Raw genomic sequence first — 14,792 nt, forward strand, 5'->3', positions numbered from 1 at the left:
AAAACATGGCATTAGGACATTAATTGTAATGCTTTAATATTTTAGTATATTTTATACTAACTATAAATGGAATATAATCTTGAAAAATTGTGAATCACTATTGTACACCTAAACTTATATGATACTGTACATCAACTCAATGAAAAAGTGATAATAAATAATGGAGAATAAAAAACATTATTCATGTTAATGACTGAATCTGGGGTGTTCCCTTAAATTTTTTGCACAGGGCAAGAATCTCACTCTGCTCACTTTAACTCAGCCCTAGACTCAGATTCCTTCTGGCCAGGATCTTGTATAAACCTCTGGTCTTTGCAAAATGCCATTTTGTGTACATTAGCTGCTGGGCTGATTAGCTTTCAGGCTTCTCTTCTTTCCTGCATTCCTGACCTAATTGTTCTCCCTCCCCACATCTCATCTGCCCCTGGAGATGCATTCCTCAGAATCAGCCAGCTTCAGCATCCCCAGCACTAACCACCCAGTGCTGTCTGCAGAAATATCTGTACAGACAGGCACTCTTATCTTCTGATGGACTTTTATTCATATGTGACTCAGAGTGAGGAAATGAACAAGACTGCCAAAGAGAGAGAAAGAGAAAAGAAACAAAGAAAGGGAAGGAGAAAGAAAGAAAAGACAGAATGAGAAAGATTCTTTTAAAAAGGCAGAAAGGAGAGGAGGGTCAGGAGATCTTAGCAAAATTGAGAATTAATCTAGAAAAAAATTGGATAAAATTTTAAAATAAAAGTGAAATTTAGATAGTAGATATTGCTTCATTTCCCCACATTTGGAGTTTTAGTATGAGATTTGATAAATTCGAGATATACCTTTTGAGATTTTAAATACTCTGTTTTCACTCAGCCTTTTCCTTAATGCCATGAGCCCCCTTTGTAATGTGTGCATTTTTGATTATCTAAAACAACCAATATCGAATGCCTTTTATGTGCCAGGCCTTACGAGTTGCATTTTCACATAAAAAACAAATGAATCCCTGTCAGTGCCACAGGATAGATATTATTACTCTGTTTAATAGATGAGAAAACTGAGGCTCAGAGAGGCTAGGAGGGGAAATAATGAACCCCCATTATAGTCCTAATGTGGGAGAGTTTCTGTTCAGTCCCCAGTTGGCCTCCTTTAAGTCTGGGGCTCTTTCCAGCTGAGGGTTCCTGCTGATCTTTTCCAAAAATAATGGAGAGCAGTTTTCAAACTCTGCAAGAAGAATTGTACTGTTGGTGTTGTCCCTTTCATGTGAGCTGATCAAGGTAAGCTGAGTGTATTAACCTTCAAACACACAGGCAGGGAAGTGCCAGATGGCAGGTAGTGAGCTTATTGTTAGAGGAGAAAGGAGCCAGTGGTAGACTGACCCCAGGCCTGGTCTCTAATGTAAGGTTAGCAGAGCCCACTGGGCAGCAGGTAGGTCTTCTTGATGGAGTCATTACCAGAAATACTAAATACTCATGAATAATAAATAAATAAATAATAATAAACCCTTACTTTTAATTTTTGCTAGTTAAAATCATGTCAAATCCTACTTCCCCAACCCTGTCTATGCATGCATGCATGCTAAGTTGCTTCAGTCATGTCCAACTCTGCAACCCCATGGACTGTAGCCCACCAGGCTCCTCTGTCCACAGGATTTTCCAGGCAAGAATACTGGAGTGGGTTGCCATGTCCTTCTCCAGGGAATCTTCCTGACCCAGGGATTGAACCCGCATCTTTTACATCTCCTGCATTGGCAGAGGGTTCTTTACCACTAGCACCACCAGGGAAGCCTTCCCGTAGCCCAGCCCACTCTAAAAAGTTTGCCTTTTTTTTGTCTTATTTCAGAAAATCCTAGGAAAAGAATCATATATCATAGATCTTTGATTCTTTCTTGAACACCTTCATTCCTCCAAGATAAGCACATCACTTTTCCTAGGTGAACTTGAGATCTGTTTCTCCAAAGACAGACTTCAGAGTGCCGAGAGTTCGAGGAGCCAGTTGAAGTGCACACATTTACTGAGCTTTATAAAGCAATGTTGCAAGTGTCAAAGCACCCACAACATCTTCCCAGGTTACCCTGCTCCAGGAAGACCAAGAGGACACAGGCGAATATTGCCTTCTCAATGACCATTCTACGGACAGCCAATTTTAGTGCCAGCCATGTGTGAACATTTTGTAGGGCAGATGAGTCACATTTCTGGTTCACCCTCTATGACTCTTTTTTTTTTTTCATTTTCCACGCGAAGATCCATGTTTCCAAATTGCCTGTTAGAAAGGGGTCAAGATTCTTGTAGATATTTAGCCTTTAAGGAGTCTTTTTAAAAACCATGAATCACTTTGATGAGTGGCATTTTTTTCCATGAGAAGAGCATTCATCAGGACATTCAATAAGGTCAGGGGACATCGAGGAGCTGTTATTTTATGGCATCTACTTTATCACAGGTGTATCTGCTCCCACAGACTTGTGTGTATTACCTCATATTTGTCTCCTATTAGGTAGAATAATACATGCTCCCCCAAAACATCACATAGCAACTCTTCTGTGCATGATGACTGCAGGTGAATGAGAATGGTGAGGTGAGCCAAAATGAATAAATTCATTCGGACCCACTGTTTACTTTCCTAATTATCTTAAAAAAAAACATAGAAGAAAATAACGTAGCATTGTAAAGCAATTATACTGCAATTAAAAATGAATAAATTAAAAAAAAAAACAACTTAGAAAAGACCAGAGTTTGGGGTATGAATTATTCAATTGCCATTCAGAGGCCATCATAACAAGTAATGATACAATCAAACTATTGTTTGTTGGAGATTTCTAGGCCCCCTGAACCTCCATGTGTATGTCAGCACAAACCTTCAAAACTTGGGCAGCCCTTTAGCATTTATGGAAGTGCAGCCCAAGAGCGGCTTGGAGAGACTAAAGAGCATGAGACTTCAGAGAAGCAGAGTTGAAATATTTCCAAAGATAATTTGATGTGTCTTTTGCTTACCCTGGAATAAGCATTGTGTGTATTTTATGTGTATCTCCCATTTGCCAATATGGAAAAGTTTCCTAATGAAATGAAACAAATCTCTGACTAATAATACTATCTGGAATATTTAACAAAGAAAACTCTAGGATAGGGTGGTATAGGGAGGTGCTGAGGTTGCAAATTCAGATTAGGCTCAGCATGTATAATCATATATTGGATGATTAATGTGTATACTCAGGAAGTCATGTCTCACCCAGGAATTGAGTGGCAGTAGTCACTGAGTGATATTGCAAATTGCAGATGGAAAGACTTAATGACAATTTTGTAAGTTTTCAACCACAGGCTATTCAGTGGATATACAAGTGCTTTGGCATCTCCAGCTCCTAAAACAGTGTTCAGGACTTTGCATAATGAACATGTGGTGAATAACTGAAGGAACACATGAATGCATATGTATAATTGTTGTACTTGTAATCCGACTGTAGTTTTTGGGGGGAAAATACATCTGTACTTCACCAGGCATCTGACATGGCTAACAAGTTAAGTTCCCCTCTGATTCTGTTAGGAGTAGAAGTTAAGCAACATTTTCATTTGAATTGCTGGATTTGGCTACCCTCTCTGGTCTGCACAGAGCTTTTACAGATCTCTAAAAATGGAAATAATTTTACCCATGATTGGTTAAAGCAAAGGAACTGTGATTTGGAAGGTATGGTATGGTGGCACAGGTGTTTAAAAGGCATTTAGGGGACAGTCTTGTCCTTCTATGTATAACTTCAGTGTTTCCATGAGAAAATGACTCTAAATAATTAACAAGGAAATGGACTTTGGTAACTAGATTCATTTATGACTTGAGGAGTCCCTACATACTAACAATATACCTGACACAGTGACACAGGTAAATAAATAGTTTTTCACAAACATTTTATAAAATTACCAAAATTTGAGAATTCCTAAACTCTGCTCTTTGAAGAGGAAAAGATTTGGTAGTAATTTGGCAAATTTTTTACTACACATAATAAACCAAATGTCAAAGTGCCCAAACAGGGTCAGATTAGATTCAGCACTTCTATTAATCCTATATCAAAACAATTAGAAACTAACATTGCTTCAAAAGTTTACTTAAGAAAGTTTGCTAACTCAGTTAATTTTCTTCAGTGAAAATATGCTACTAGAATGAAAAGTGATAAAAATGTTAACTGTGGTGTAATAGTATTCATAGTATAAGGAATTATTCAGATATTATTTCATTCCTGTCCACAACTTCTTAAGTTTCTTTTGGAATTTCATCTTATGTGATTTGATCTGTACAAAATAATGTGAGAAGAGATAATGGGATTTAAGGAGAGAAATGATTGAATCACCATGTCCCAATAAAAAGTGTTCAAATTGGATTTCACTACATAATGAATTCTGCTTCAACTTACTTTGACATAAATAAGATTGGGTAAGGGAAACCAGAAGTAAATCAAATGAATTAATAAAACTATCAGAGCTGCTTCAATTTTGTCCCCCCAGACAGTGTCTGCTTATTTGTGTAATAAAGCCTGCTCTTATAAATTAAAACCCAGGCATGCCACTTGGTTGAAAGAAAAATTTAAGGAAAAGTTAGTACATTTTTGGGGCCTGATTAGGGTGCCTTCTGGCTTAATCAATATCAATAGTCTCTTTGAAAAGTGAAATCTGAAACCCAGAAGAAGAGGTTCAACTTTCAACTAGAATTTAAAATTAAAAAACAAGATTGGAGATACAAACACGCATGCAATATTGATGATTAGCTGTTCATATTTTCTTAATTATACACATTTACTGAATCCGAGGCAATTTTTTCATTTCGTCTAGACAGAGACCGTGTCTCCATCAGCATAATATATCATGGTATTTGTGAGTCTTGTGCAAAATTGAATTTGCATCTCTGCCGCCACTCACAGGGAGTTCATTATCTTACAGTAAAACCACTGGGAAAAATATAATTTCCAGTGTTTAATAAAACTGTGGTCTTTTCATAATGCTTATGGTGCTTGAGCAATTTGTTAGGCACAATTGATCACAGACACTTAACACCGATTACATGGTGGATAGTGCCAGGAAGGGTGATTTTAAACATTTTCTTTATTTATTATATTTCAGTGTAAATAGGGTATTTTGCAACGACACTACTATTTGTATTTCTCAGAATCGAAGTGCCTTCTCAAAACATTAAATGGAAAAACTAATGCCACAAAGCTAAATATGCAGTTCATAAAATATATCCTGGATGTGGTTGAGAGGTAAGGAAACTAATGGGAAATGCCTCTTGTCTTGCTTCCTAGTTTAGCCAAAGAGAGTGGAAAGAAATAGGTCATTGGCTAGCCTGAGATGTGCCCCTGGACTAACCAGTACTTTATAACTCTCTGAAGTAGAGATGATTATTGTCGCCTGTTCAAGCTACTCGATTCAGAAATCTGTGACTTGTTGATCAAAAATTACTAAACCTTTAAAATTTGCCTTCACTAATTGAAAACTGAAAGGCCAGACGCCTGTATTCTGATAATCCCTTAAAAATGAGATTCAAGTGACAAATCACTGAAAAGGAACCGAGTTCTAAATCGTGGGATTGGGCCCTCAAAATATGATCTCCAGCTATTACACAGCTTTGTGAAGTATGGCTATCACACATGCACAGTTTTAGTACCCCTAGATATTTATTATTAAAGATGCAATATAAATGTGAACCACATCTGGTGTTCTTTGTGCTGTAATAAATTGAGTATGTGAAATGAACTTGTAGTATAAGTTATTTATTTATTTGCTTTTAATAATCTAGAGAAGCACTGTCATGCACTTATGAAAGCCCTAAACTGAAAGCATAAACAAGAGTCAGCTTGGGCAGCTTTAGAAGAAAGAGGCGTCAGGAGGACCTGTTTCCTATCAGGTTTTGTAAACCCAGTGTTCAAAATAGTTTTCCAACAGCGATTCTGAAGATGCTCTGCTTCTTTACATTGTTTCTACCAATAGATTATTTAGCCAGAAAGATCACATCTTCAAGGAACTCAGAATACACTGCACATGGGAAATGGATTTTCATTCTTTAGCTCAACACTGTATGATTTTGTAGATCTTTGTGACTACTATGAAGAATTTGGTGTGGACTCATTTAACGCAGTTCCCAAACAAAGAACTTTACTTAGAGAGAAAGTTAAGGTTATACCTTATAAGGTTGAAGTTGTATCCTCATATTTTCTTGTTTTTAAGCTTTTCTATATTTTTTATTTTCTAAAAAAGTTTTATTGAAGTCTAGTTGATTTACAATGTTGTGTTAATTTCTTCTGTACAACAAAGTGACTCAGTTACATATGTGTGTGTGTGTATATATATATATTCTTTTTCATATTCTTTTCTATTATGGTTTGTCACAGGATATTGAATATAGCTCCCTGTGCTATACAGTAGGACCTTGTTGTTTATTCATCCTATATATAATAGTTTGCTTCTGCTAATCCCAAACTTCTATTCCTTCCCTCCGCTAGTTTGGACTTAGGGGATCCATGGGATCTTAGTTTGGACTGTGAATGGGAAGTTGCTTCCCAAGCTTGTGGAGCTGTTGGGCCCCTAATCTCCAAAATATCCCACGTTTAATGGTTTGGAGAAATGGAATTGGTACTTGAAAACTATCTAGGCTTGGCGTTCAAGTTCAGCCTTAGTTATTATCACTCAAACCTCATGCTTTTGTCATCCTTGAGCCTCAGAGTGTTTCAGGCCAACTTTGCCTCAGTAACATGTGCACATTACGGCCATTTCGTCACCATGCAGAAGTATCTGAGGCTGGTCACTGGAATCTGGAGGCCGATGCTTTTCCCTGAGTGTGTTGACTGAGAAGATTCCAATCTGTCTTTCATCTCACCATCTCCCATGACCTTTATCTCAACACCTTCTCCTTGACCTAACCCTTCACCAGCTTGAAACCTGGAAGTTCTCGCTTCCAGGTTTTGCTTAATTGGCACTTTCTGGGCCACTGAGTATTTTTCACTGCGTAATATAAAAAGGAGACAGAGTGAGCCAGGAAGCAGATGTCTCTTGGGTGGTGTGAGTCTTTGAGAGTTGGAATTTGAAATCTCTGTCTGAAAGGAACAGTGAATGGGTGTAATTAGTTAGGCTGATGAAGGAGTAAAACCTGGTAAGCAATTTTTCTTGACTGGCTTAATGAAAAGCATTAGCTATCAGTTTCTGCCTAAACTTACTGAGGGTAAAACGTATGTGGGGTTTGAACAAAAGATTAAGATTCTGCGTGGGTTTGGACGCTCTTCCTGAGAATAAATTTTGCTTGGGCGGAAGGTATGTGGTTCATTGAAGCGGGGGGGGGGGGGTGGTGGTAGGGAATCAATGACTTATGTCATTTCTTCACACATTTTATTTTAGGAAAATGGATCATATTTCAGGAAATGGAAGAGGTTCTTGCAAAGGCCAAAACTGGTATTTTGTAACCAAATGTGTGTGTTGCTTTTTTCTTCTCATCCCCTTAAGCCAGGCACTTTCCCTAAGTGAGCTTTCAAGGCAAAGGAATTTTTAAGGATTGACTTGAGCTTATCTCCCATCATCCTGCATCCTCCCCTGGTGGTGAGAATCTGGCCAACAGCTGCCAAAGACCTAGAGACCTATTCATCATCAAGTGACTAGCACGAAATTAAGTGCCCCCTCTCCTTGAGGAGCTGTTTTCCTGCTGCCAAAGGAATTAAAAAATGATACTCTAGCATCTTTAATGACAGCTGGTAAAGCCTTGGAGTCAAATTATTTGAGGTTCAGGAAGAAAATGATTTGATATCCAAAAACAAAAATGGCAGCCTCCCTGCATCTTGACTGTAGGCTATTCTGAGCATTCTTTTCATGGCCAGACCAAATACATCAGTGATGTAAAAGCTGGAATCCTGTATGTGGCCCCAGATGCTGTTTCTCTTTCTGGCTGTTGATAGTCACCGCCTCTTAGGATGTTAGGTAACCATCTCCAGCAAGATAGCAATGTCCATTTTAGCTTTGCTTTGTTATCTAGATTTCAGCTTTCTGGCTTGGACCCCCAGTAGAAAAATCTCTTACATTGGGATTAGACAAAAGGACTGAGTTTATACCTTTTTTTTCCTTAAGGGAAATATTATTTATTAGTTTTACTGGAGATTGCAAATTATTTTCTTGATATAATGGGGAAAAAGAAGGACACATGATCTTATTTTGTGTCCTATTTGCTTAAGATTCAAATTAATTTTACAAGAAGTGACAAAACCCATTTTTTAAGGTACATGGCTTCTTGACAAACCACAGAGTAGAACAGAAAACAAAATAAATTCTGCCTCATTAATTTCCAAGTAGTTAACAAGGCAAACTAAGGTCAGCCAGGGCAAAGAAAGAAGAAGAAAATGTTATTCTTGGGTATAGATGTTAGAGAGGGACTTAACCAGTTCTGGAAAGGGGTGAGGAAAGGAAATTTTTTGAGACTTACCATGAACTGTTTCCACATACATTATCTCAGATAAAGTTCACATTCAGGCAATTTCTTATGGATAAGAAGAATGAGACTTGGAGAGTTTAAGTAAGACTTGAGGTCTCAGGAGAAAGTGGCAGAGAAAAGATGAAAACCCAACTTCTCCCACCTCAGAGCACCTGAAGACTTCTGTCTCCACCACTCATCACCAAGCACCTGGGCACTGACCTGAGGGAAATTCCTAAGGGGTGGGGCTTGATCCACAGAGTGTCACGCACTGTGAAATTGACCTGACTCCAGAGGTCCAACCATAATAGTAGAAGATTGGGTCTATTATCAGGACAAATCATGGGTTACAAAATCTGCTTTGGTTGAAATCCTTGCAAAGCTCAGCCTTTATCTGTTAGTTAATTGCCTCATGGATGAACTTTCTTCATTTGTAATCACTGAAAGTAATGACTTTTTAAGAATATATCTTTAAAAAAAATTTTCCCTTCATGTCATTCTAAAATATCCTCAATGCTTTTAATAGTTCAGTTTAGTTGCTCAGTCATGTCCGACTCTTCGCAACCCCATGAATTGCAGCACACCAGGCCTCCCTGTCCATCACCAACTCCATCACCAATCAAACCCATGTCCCTCGAGTCAGTGATGCCATCCAGCCATCTCATCCTCTATTGTCCCCTTCTCCTCCTGCCCCCAATCCCTCCCAGCATCAGAGTCTTCTCCAATGAGTCAACTCTTTGCATGAGGTGGCTAAAGCATTGGAGTTTCAGCTTTAGCATCAGTCCTTCCAATGAACACCCAGGACTGATCTTTAGGATGGACTGGTTGGATCTCCTTGCAGTCCAAGGGACTCTCAAGAGTCTTCTCCAACACCACAGTTCAAAAGCATCAATTCTTCGGTGCTCAGCTTTCTTCACAGTCCAACTCTCACACCCATACATGACTACTGGAAAAACCATAGCCTTGACTAGACGGACCTTTGTTGGCAAAGTAATGTCTCTGCTTTTGAATATGCTATCTAGGTTGGTCATAACTTTCCTTCCAAGGAGTAAGCGTCTTTTAATTTCATGGCTGCAGTCACCATCTGCAGTGATTTTGGAGCCCCCCCAAATAAAGTCTGACACTGTTTCCACTGTTTCCCCATCTATTTCCCATAAGTGATGGGACCAGATGCCATGATCTTCGTTTTCTGCATGTTGAGCTTTAAGCCAACTTTTCACTCTCCTCTTTCACTTTCATCAAGAGGCTCTTTAGTTCCTCTTCACTTTCTGCCATAAGGGTGGTGTCATCTGCATATCTGAGGTTATTGAGATTTCTCCCGGCAATCTTGATTCCAACTTGTGCTTCTTCCAGCCCGGCGTTTCTCATGATGTACTCTGCATAGAAGTTAAATAAGCAGGGTGACAATATACAGCCTTGACGTACTCCTTTTTCTATTTGGAACCAGTCGTTGTTCCATGTCCAGTTCAAACTGTTGCTTCCTGACCTGCATACAGGTTTCTCAAGAGGCAGGTCTGGTATTCCCATCTCAACCCCCAAAATTATTGTATTTTGAATTTCTACGTAACTTTAACATATCATTGGGGCATAGTCTAAAGGTGTCACTTTTTCAGTCATTGCCCAGAGGAAACAACTGTCCTTACAACACCATCCTTATTCCTAGTATGCAGATAGTGGCATCAGGCAGATTGAGGCTTTAATCCTGGCCCCACACAGTTGCTCTTGTGTGACCTTGGTCACGTCACATAACCATAATAAGCCTCAGTTTCCACTCTGTAAAATGGTATTAACTACACAATAAAAAATACTCATGGCTACTGCCTTGGGGTATTTATTCAGAGCCAGCTACTATTCTAAGTACTTTGTCAACATTATTGCAGTATGCACAAAATATAGATAATATCCACCTGCTCTGGTTCACCAAATCACCTTCACTGATTTGCAGTGCATTAATGCATGGCTCACTGTGGTCAATAGAGGTTCTCCTGTGTCTCCCATTCTTTTCTTCCTCAATTTGGGTCACTTCAGGTTCCCATTGCTCAGGCTCTGACCATGTGCTCTGCATAGGATCCAAGGGTGTGACTGATAGATGCTAATGACTATGACCCCCTACTGTCCTCATGTGATGGGTCCTGACCTGGGCAAGGGCTTCGTTATGTTAATTCAGAGATTTAATGTGGCTGGGAGGTGTTAAGGGTCTTGCTATGAAGGGGCCATTTGATGCACTGGTGGAGTGAGAGTCCCTTTCTTAGCCGTAGCTTTAGGTTCTTTATCCTGGATATAACAGACATAGACCAGACTTTCCTGATCTTTTCTCCCAGTCTAGGATTAGTTGCAACTGGCCATATGGCTAGAGGCTCTTAGTTAAGAAAGCAGTAATTTGAGGGAGGAATAATAAGAGAACTAGGAGAGAGTGGAGATGAATTGGAGAAGGCAATGGCACCCCACTCCAGTACTCTTGCCTGGAAAATCCCATGGATGGAGGAGCCTGGTGGGCTGTGGTCCATGGGGTCACTAGGAGTCGGACACAACTGAGCTACTTCACTTTCACTTTTCACTTTCATGCATTGGAGAAGGAAATGGCAACCCACTCCAGTGTTCTTGCCTTGAGAATCCCAGAGACGGGGGAGCCTGGTGGGCTGTCGTCTATGGGGTCACACAGAGTCGGACACAACTGAAGCGACTTAGCAGGAGACAGTGCCTAATATAAATGAGGTTCCTACTTCATAATGTCTTGAAATGATCCCACTAGCAATCACCTTGGTATGAACAGGCAGGATTACAAAATGCTTATCTCTGATCATTTACCAAAGGCATTGGACATTAGGTTCCTCTTGATCATATAATAACTAGGAAATACACCTGAATCTAGGGGATCACCTTTTCGTGAATTGCATTTTAAGGAAATGCTTCTTGATCATCTTCACTGAACTACCTTCACTGGTAGATGTCTCAGGGGATAATTCTAAGTAAGATGCCTTTTTGAATTCTAACATTTCATTGAAATCACAAATTTCATTTTTAAACATAAGCTTTGGTTATCTAATTCTGAGTAACAAACTGCCCCCAAATTTATCAGCTTAAAACAAGAACAATGGATTAATTCTCACAGTTCTGTGGGTTGACCAGGAGGTTTTCTACTTCATACAGTATTGGCTTGGACTTAAAGAAGGTCCAAAATGGTCTATTGCACTCAGCAGCAAGTTGTGTGATAGCTGGCTGGGAATTCAGCTAGGATTATCAGTCAAGACACTCAGTTCCCCTCCACGTGGACTTCTACACATGGATGCTTGTGCTTTCTCACAGCATGAAACAGTCAAGGTAGTCAAACTTTTTTTTTTTTTTTTAAAGCACAGTGTTGAAAGCTGAAAGGCCTTAAGTGTTCAGGTCTAGGACCAGCACAGTCTTGCTTTCGCTACACTCTATTGGTTAAATCAGATCCTAGATTCAAAGCCGGGTCTGGATTCAAAGCCAGGAGCTCACACAAGAACAAGACAATAAGGAGTCACAGTGTTTTGAGGCCACCAAAGTAACAGTCTACTACAATATGGGAATTCTGCATACTGTCCCAGAATATATGTGTTATATTTTAGTGTAAAAATATATTCCCTGGATAGTCAAGTAAATGAACTCTTATGGGAGTTACGGTAATATTTACTCTGATTTTATTTAACCTTGACACACTACCATGGACATGCCACTTAGAAAAGCAAGTTCCAGGTTTTTCTTCCTTTCTCAGCTGTCTGTCTGGTTGGGTCTTAGAACTTAGTAGAAGGGCTAATCTGGGAGGAAAGTGGGATACATCTAGGAGGCACTAGATGGTTGGTTCATGTATTTATCTCACTTATCTAGGACTGAATCCCAAAGCAAATACCAGTCATTTTTATTGATGTTCATATCTTTGTTTTCATTCTTTAGCCCTTAGAATTGAGAGTTATAAATTAGAATTTATAGAAATTTTAAAAGGACTCTGTTTTGTTAAGCTGTCCAGGGAGGTAACTTAACTTGTTTGGCTAGCCAATATAGTCTGCTTAAAAAAAAGAAAATTCTTTACAGCATGTATCACACTAAAAGAATTTTTTTAAAGAGGTGAACTTAGGTCAATATGATAGTAAGATGGATATTAGGCAGGAGAGCTGAAGGGTAAGGTTTTAGTAACCCAGTCTGATTCATTTCCCTGATGGTGGGGGCGTTTTCCATCACAAGCAGTAACACGGATACTTTGAAATAGCACAGCAGCCAGAAAACAAATCATATATCTAAATGTATCTGCCCTTATTTCAGGTCAAAGTCTGCAAATTATCCAAAGGACATTTTTCTTGTTTAAGTTATCTGAGCTCTGCTGCCAAGCAGAATTGTATATTACAGTCCTGCAGAGCTGAGAGAGAGAGAGAGGCCGCGAGCAACAGAATCCATGCAATGTACAGGAAGAGCTGTGTGCGCCGCCATTGTTTGCCATAGCCCTGCCTCTCGTGTCTTGGCCTTCTTTCTGGGTGAGAGACTCCCTTGCCATATCTCCCAAGTTACCAACTCTGAAACTTGACTTCTAAAGAGTAGAATTGGATTTCTTCCTCCCGTTACCTGTATTTTATTACCAAAAAGATTCAAGAATGGTTCAGTGAGCATCCATAAACCCATTTGGATTCTCCAATGAAGACCTCTTTATCATCTATCCATGCATTTTTAGAAGCATTTCAAAGTAAGCTGCAGACAACAGGACACCTCAACCCTAAACACATCAACAAACAAAAGTTAGAGTTCAATATTTATTTATGGTTTGTCTCTCTTTTTCTCTCCCTCCTTTCTTCCCTCTCTCCTTTCCTTTATTCCTTCCATCCATCTGTTCTTTCTTCTCCTTCTCTTTCTCTTTCTCCTTCTTTCTTTCTCTCCTAATTTCTTTGAGATGAAACTTTTATGTAATGAATTACCCTAGTCCTAAATGTACTATTCAATGAGCTTTGACAAATGCCTACTCCTGAGTAACCAAACCCCCATCAGGACCCAGAGCATTACTATCACTCTATTAAAGTTTCCTTCTGTGTCTTGCCAGTCAATCCCCTCCACCCCCTCATCAGAAACAATCATTGTTCTGATTTTTTAAGGCTTAGATTCATTTTGCCTATTTTAGAGACTTTTACTAATGAAACTATACAGCATGTCTTCTAGATGAGAAGTGGGCTTCTTTATCTAATACTTAAAAAATCTTAAATTGTGAAAGTGTAATTCTTTGTGCTCTGAGAGCTATGGCTCCATTTGCTGCCTCATAGAGAAGCAGGGAGTCATCCTTGGCTGTTCAGCAATTTGTGGGCAGTTGACGCTGTGTGCTGATTTTGGCCCCTTCAAGCCTGCAGCAGCAGCAGCAGCTTATTGATGACCAAGTGGATGAGGACGTGCAGGTGGGCACGTGGCAGACATCAGAGGGCTGGGGACGCACATACAGACTGCATGAACTCCAGGCCTGGCTGTGTTTATTAGGGGTCTGCCTTTGTGTCTATGAATCAGACCTGCCTTATTGGCTTTATTCTGATTGTTCCATGAGATGAAGGAAGAAGGAGTTTGCTTCAAAGCATGCAGAGCAATCCAGGGGGAGAACAATGTGTATCTTCTGAGCAGGGTGAAGATTCTTGGCTAACCAGGCAAGACGCTGCAGGCTCTGCCTCCAGTGTAGGGAAAGGAGCTGTATGGGGAGCTGATGTTATCTTTGAGGCTTTTCCAAATCCACAGGGCTCTTTCAATGACAAGAAACAGGTCCCTCTACTTTCCAAGATAAATGAGGTACATACAGTAACAAAGAAAGGGCAACCCAGATGAAGTTCACCCCAGGAGGCCCCTCCAACCGAGTGCTGCAAGGAGATATCATTAGGCTATGAAGTCCTGAGGGCCAGGCTGTGCAGCAAGTAGGTTCCCAAGTGAGGATGTTCATTGTTATTCAGATAAATGAGAAGTCTTACAGGTGTCTGGAAATCATATGCACTAGTCAGACCCCAAACTCCAAGAAGTTTTAATAGATTGCACTGTACACCCACATTACACTAAGGGAGCTGCTGCTCCAGTGCCTTGAACACATGCCCACTGTGAGCTGGTTCTCTTTGTTTTGGATCTCACATGCTTAATTTAATGGGGCACAGTTTGTATAACCAGACTAGTAGCAATCACGCTTATCTCTACTAACAGGTGATTTTATTTAGCTTTGTACTTTAATGGGTCATTGCTTACTGAACTAAGGCAAACTGAGCAATTTTAAGGGTATTATTGCAGTTTAGTTGTCCCAACTTTCTGTTCTATCTCATTACATGGATCAGTCAGCAAGTAACAGGAAGATTCCCTGTCTACCCCCACCTCCACTGAAATACCCTATGTGAACTTCAGCATACCTTGCTTAA

The 14,792-nt window shown here is 39.7% G+C and overlaps 1 protein-coding gene across 3 annotated transcripts in view; it reads left to right on the forward strand.

Moving 5' to 3' along the window:
• The window catches only part of NTRK2 (neurotrophic receptor tyrosine kinase 2), a 407,230-nt gene that overhangs the window by 239,254 nt on the left and 153,184 nt on the right, over positions 1–14,792 (forward strand). The gene's annotated exons all lie outside the window — the stretch shown is intronic.

Source organism: Bos javanicus, chromosome 8 (genome assembly GCF_032452875.1).
Source record: "Bos javanicus breed banteng chromosome 8, ARS-OSU_banteng_1.0, whole genome shotgun sequence".
Lineage (NCBI taxonomy): Eukaryota > Metazoa > Chordata > Mammalia > Artiodactyla > Bovidae > Bos > Bos javanicus.